At 42.2% G+C, this 6,000-nt stretch overlaps 1 long non-coding RNA gene across 1 annotated transcript in view; it reads right to left on the bottom strand.

Annotated features, from left to right (window-relative positions):
* Positions 1-164: 164 nt before the first annotated feature.
* LOC105545843 overlaps positions 165-6,000 on the bottom strand; it is a 39,464-nt gene continuing 33,628 nt past the window's right edge. Inside the window, exon 3 of the long non-coding RNA XR_001007001.1 lies at positions 165-1,511. This is a non-coding gene — a long non-coding RNA (uncharacterized LOC105545843). The remainder of the gene's footprint in view (positions 1,512-6,000) is intronic.

Raw genomic sequence — 6,000 nt, 5'->3', positions numbered from 1 at the left:
GCTGCAGCAGCTGACCAGCACCGATCGTCCGGCACTCCCCAGTGAGATGAACCCAGTACCTCAGTTGAAAATGCAGAAATCACCGGTCTTCTGTGTCGCTTGCGCTGGGAGTTGGAGACTGGAGCTGTTCCTATTCGGCCATCTTGCTCCGCCCCCCATTTTTAATCATTTTTAATTTCCTGAAAGGAATTACTCTGTATGTTGCAAACATCCATTTTTTAATAACGAACTTGCTTATCCTAATAGTTTGTAAAGAAAGGTTCATTTGTAATTTTTCTTCTTAATATATTCATTTACAAAAGCAGTAATAAATTGATATAACATGTCAAAACCCATTAGATATAGCTAAGGCACATCCAGCTCTATCTATAACCAAATCCAGACTCATGGAATACTATGCAGCCATAAAAAATAGTGAGTTTGTGTCCTTTGCAGGGACATGGATGAAGCTGGAAGCCATCATTCTCAGCAAACTAACACAGGAACAGAAAATGAAACACCACATGTCCTCACTCATAAGTGAGAGTTGAACAATGAGAACACATGGACACAGGGAGGGGAACATCACACACTGGGCCCTGTCAGGGGTCTGGGGGCAAGACGAGGGAGAGCATTAGGTCAAATACCTAATGCATGTGGGGCTTAAAACCTAGGTGACGGTTTGATAGGTGCAGCAAACCACCATGGCACATGTATACCTATGTAACAAACCTGCATGTTCTACACATGTATACCAGAACTTAAAGTAAAATAAATAAAAAAAAATACACGAACTTTTGTACTGTTACATTCTAATATGGAGCTTGAATCACAAGTCATTTAAACCCTATCAACCACCACGAACGTCCACCAAAGATGCTGGAAATTTAAAATGTGTTTGGACCGAAGTATCTTCAAATCTCTCTCTTGTGATGAGTGGATATTCAATCTATGATTTGTGGGGCTTGCTCCAGAATCTGCCTTGGTAATAGAGTAGACTATAGTAAACTCTTTACTAAAGAGTTGGGAGGCCGTTAGGGTGAATGGATGTGAACAGAATAATGGGTAAAGGCTAAGTATGCCTTACACATAGAAATTAAGGAAGGTTTGGAGCACATAGGATGTGCCAACTAGGCATTCTGTTCAGTTGCAGGTAACATAGATCTCTTCTAAAATAGGAGTTTATTTCTCCCTCAAATATCATAAAGTCCAGAGGTTAGTGGTAGAACTTGTGTAATAGAAACTTAGTTCCATCAATATCCACCTACATCCTATCTTTCTCTCTCTTCTCTGCCATCTGTAATCGCTGACTTTTATTCTCACGTTTATCTCAACATCACAAGAAGTCATCTGTATACCAGCCATCACTTCAGCATTCCAGACAGGGCAAGAAGGAAGGTGAGAAAGACAAAAGAACAATTGCCACCAGAGTCACCTCCTCATCTAAGTATTCCTTGTAGATGCCATCCGATAACTTCATAGCCTTTATTTCCATCTTATTGGCTGCTGTTGAGTCACATGGTGATGTCTACCTGCAAGAGAAATTGATCCATGCAGTTTTTGTTTGTGTGTGTGTTTAGGTATATTTATTTTTCCACTTTCAAGAAAACTACAGCACTTTTCGAAAGAAAGGTGAATACAGTAGACAGAGAGGTCCAATTTTAAGATGACAAAGGTCCTGACACACCAGCCTGCAGGATCCCATGAATATCACTGACTTATGCACTACCAGCAAATGTTGCCACTCCTAAGTTCTACCTATTCTGTTTCTCAGTATTTATCTATAAATTGACACACTGTTGCGTTTAAATTCATCTATTTAAAAATGAACCTTTTCTTGAACTCTAAGTGAAAAAAATGACATCTTGCCACAAAAATAATAAAGATGAGCAATTTCATAGAGCTCTACCTACATAATCATACCTCCAAAATTCTGAACATGGATTTGTTCTTTTAAATAGGAGTTCAAAAAGTGTAAAAAAATGCTATTACAATAAAAGATGATCCTTCTGTATCACCAGAAGGAAAAAAGAAGATGCTAATGGGAAATTACTCCTCATAATATTATTTAACCTTTTTTTTTTTTTTTTTTTTGAGATGGAGTCTTGCTCTGTCACCAGGCTGGAGTGCAATGGCATGACCTCGGCTCACTGCAACCTCCGCCTCCCAGGTTCAAGCAATTCTCCTGTCTCAGCCTCCCGAGTAGCCGGGATTACAGGTGTGCTCTAATTTTTGTATTTTTAGTAGAGATGAGGTTTCACCATGTTAGCCAGGAAGATCTGGATCTCTTGACCTCGTGATCCATCCACCTCAGCCTACCAAAGTGCTGGGATTACAGGTGTGAACCACTGCACCCGGCCATATTATTTAACATTAAGATTGATAACACCTAAAATTATCTCACATTCCAGTCAAAGCACATGTCCTCTGTACTGACGTTGTCTAACAGTTTCATTTACAGATGAGATAATGAAACCCAAGAAGGGCATACTGTTTTCCTGAGATTTACCACAGACAAGGGGCTAGGACACATGTTACCAACCTCTAAGTTTACGATCGTTCTACTTCATCTCATCCCCTTTTATCAATACCAGTACATTCAGGAATTCTGAAGTCCCTGAAACACAAACCTCACTGCCTCAACACTGTGTGGATTGGAGCACCCGTGTCTGGTATTCTGCAAAGCAATGGGTAGACACCGGTTTATAAAACAGGTGTGCTGCCTGCCCCTGGGGTGCGCAAAACTGAATGTCTGATTTGTTAGCAAAACAGATCAAAACAAAGTGAATTCCAATGCAAAGCAAATGGCTGAGATTATCTTCAAATACAATAAAAACCAATTGAATGCCAAAAACGGTTTTTTGTGGGTTTTGATTCACTGTTTTCATTCACTAAAACGACACTGGCTGGAGATCGAGACCATCCTGGCTAACACAGGCGTGGTGGCACTTGCCTGTAGTCCCAGCTACTCAGGAGGCTGAGGCAGGAGAATCACTTGAACCCAGGAGGCAGAGGTTGCAGTGAGCCGAGATCACACCACTGCATTCTGGCCTGGGGGGAGGGGGGGACCCCTTTTCAAAAAAAAAAAAAAAAAAACCCTTGCACTCAGTTCCTTCATCATCAGAGTGCATTTTTTCTTTTTTCTATACGTGTTAGGATTTAATTTAACATAAAGTGCAAAGAAATGTTCAATTGCTTTATTTCCTCATATAGAAAAAAAAAAGACGCATCTTTAAGTTAAGCTTGATTTTTATTCTGTTATATCATTTAACACATTTCCATGAGTCTATTTAAAGATATGGGCTAGCACATGAAATATTAGCATGTGGCCAGACTCTGAACATTTAGTCCGGACCCCAGGACTTCATTTGCAAGTGTAGATTTCATTAGGTTAATGGGAACAGTGACCACACAACAGCAAGGGAGCCTGTCTCCAGTGGGGAGGACGTCCAGAGGAACTATTACAATCACAGTTTCTTACTTTTTTTTTCCTTCTTGAATTCATAAGTCAAAGTTAAGATTTGCTTAAAATGTCACAGTTGAGACATTTGTTGAGGGTGAAGATAACTCCATTGTCTTAGATAGACAATTCCTGAATGTGTGGAGATGCTCACCAGAGAGGTTCTTTCTGCCCATTGCACAGACAAAACCAGTTCGCTGAGACAATGGTATTGCAGTAAAGAAACAGTTTAATTGAAACTAGGCCAGCCATGCAGGGAACAGAGTTATTACTCAAATCAGTCTTCCCGAAGGCTTAGAGGTTAGGATTTTTCAAAGATGCTTTGGTGAACAGGAGGCTAGAAAATGGGTGCCATTAATTGGTTGGATATGAAATCATAGAAGTGTGGAAAATGATCCTTGTGTGCTGAGTTTATCTCCAGGTGGGGCCACAGGATGGGTTCAGTCATGACTCACGAGTCCAGGTGAGGTCAGTTGATTGCCAGAACGCAAAGGTCTGAAAAACATCTTGAGAGACCAATCTTAGGCTCTATAGTAGTGAAGTTATCCATAGGAGCAATTGGGGGCAGCTCAAATCTTGTGACCTCTGACTACATGACTCTTGATAGTAAGGATGATAGAAACGATGCCTACATTTTAGCAGAATTCAGGCTCCTCCCATGATCCTCATCTGCAGGCCTTTCATCAGTTTTTGGTCCCTGAGCAAGGAGGAATTAGTTTTAGGAAGGCACTATTAATCATCCTTGCTCTCAGTTAAACTATAAATTCCTCCCATGGTTAGCTTGGCCTGTGCTCCGGAATGAGTGAAGATAGCTGGCCTGCGAGGCTTGAGGCAAGATGGAGTCAGCCATACAAGACTTCTCTCACTGCTCTAACTTTTGCAAAGGCAGTTTCAGTGTTTTGTGTGATGTGCCTTCTACTCAACTATCCAGGTTCATTCTTTCACACTACTAGGCTGAGACACAGGTCCACGTCTTAAGTAGCAAAAGATGCTCCCGCCGGACGTTGTGGCTCACACCTGTAATCCCAGCATTCTGGGAGGCTGAGACAGGTGGATCACAAGGTCAGGAGATTGAGACCATCCCGGCTAACACAGTGAAATCCCGTCTCTAATAAAAATACAAAAAAAAATTAGCCGGGCTTGTTGGCGGGTGCCTGTAGTCCCAGCTACTCAGCAGGCTTAGGCAGGAGAATGACGTGAACCCAGGAGGCCAGACTTGCAGTGAGCCGAGATTGCACCACTGCACTCCAGCCTGGGCGACAGAGCAAGACTCCGTCTTAAAAAAAAAAAAAAAAAAAAAAAGAAAGATGCTCCCTCTGACCTTGAATTAGGAGGACAGTAAACATATTCAGGACCAACAACTGTCACCCCATCAGGCAGAACTCACCACTCACCTGAAACAATTCAATGCAGCTCAAATTCGAAATCAAATCTAGGTTCTTAATGTGGTACTTGGAGCCTGTGCCTGCCCCCGGAGGCTTATTTCTTACCTGCTTTCCCCCTTACATGCTGGCCTGCAAAGAACTGAGGAAAAAACATCAGTTGTTTGCTGACATTTAAAAATAAAAGGATCTAAGGCCAGGTGTGATGGCCCAAGCCTGTAACCCAGCACTTTAGAAGGCTGAGTGAGGTAAGTAGATTGTGGAGCTCAGGAGTTCAAAACCACCCTGGGCAACATAGTGACATCCCCTCTCTACCAAAAATACAAAAAATTAGCCTGTTGTGGTGGGGAGTGCCTGTGGTCTCAGCCACTCAGGAGGTTGAGGTGGGAGCATCACTTGAGCCTGGGAGGCAGAGACTGCAGTGAGCTGAGATCCTGCCACTGCACTCCAGCCTGGTTGATGGAGTGAGACTCTGTCTCAAAATAAATAAATAAATAAATAATAAAATATAAAAAGTAAAAATTAAGAATTAAAAAATAAAATTAAAAATAAAAGGATCTGACAACAAATGACAGACTTCTGGCACTTTTTGGCAAATCTAAGGGATCTACTAACACATTTCTTCAGAGTAACGACCATGGAGCTTTTAGATGGGTGCCTTCATTTCCTGAGGCAGACGCAACAAACTTAACAGCCTGAAACAATACAGGTTGATTCTCTCACAGTACAGGAAGCCGGAAGTTTGGCCGGCAGAGTCACACTCTCTCTGAAGGCTCTAGGGGAGGATCCTCCCTTGCCTGTGCTGCCTCCAGGTCTTCCTGCCTCGACTGGTGGCAGCTGCACTCTCGTCTCCACCTCTGTCTTCACAGGCCTCCTTCCCTGTGTCTCAAATCTTCCCCTGCTTTATTTTATAAGGACACCAATATTTAGATTTAGGGCCCACCCTAAATCAAGGATGGTATGATCTCAAGATCTTTAGCTCAATTACACCTGCAAAAATCCTAGTTCCAAAATAAGGCTCATAGGTGCCAGAAGTTGGGTGTCAGAAGTAATTTTGGGGAGACGCTATTCACTCCCCTAGTGGGGTCTCCACCTTCCAGCATCTTCCCCATTCCATCTTGTATATGGCCAAATTCTCCTTGCCTATCTCATTCACCTATGCATTAGAGTTTCTAAACC

Source organism: Mandrillus leucophaeus, unplaced genomic scaffold (assembly GCF_000951045.1).
Source record: "Mandrillus leucophaeus isolate KB7577 unplaced genomic scaffold, Mleu.le_1.0 Scaffold34, whole genome shotgun sequence".
In the NCBI taxonomy this organism is placed as follows: Eukaryota; Metazoa; Chordata; class Mammalia; order Primates; family Cercopithecidae; genus Mandrillus; species Mandrillus leucophaeus.
Note: the sequence above shows the minus strand (reverse complement) of the source record. Positions and strands in the feature narration are given on the sequence as shown.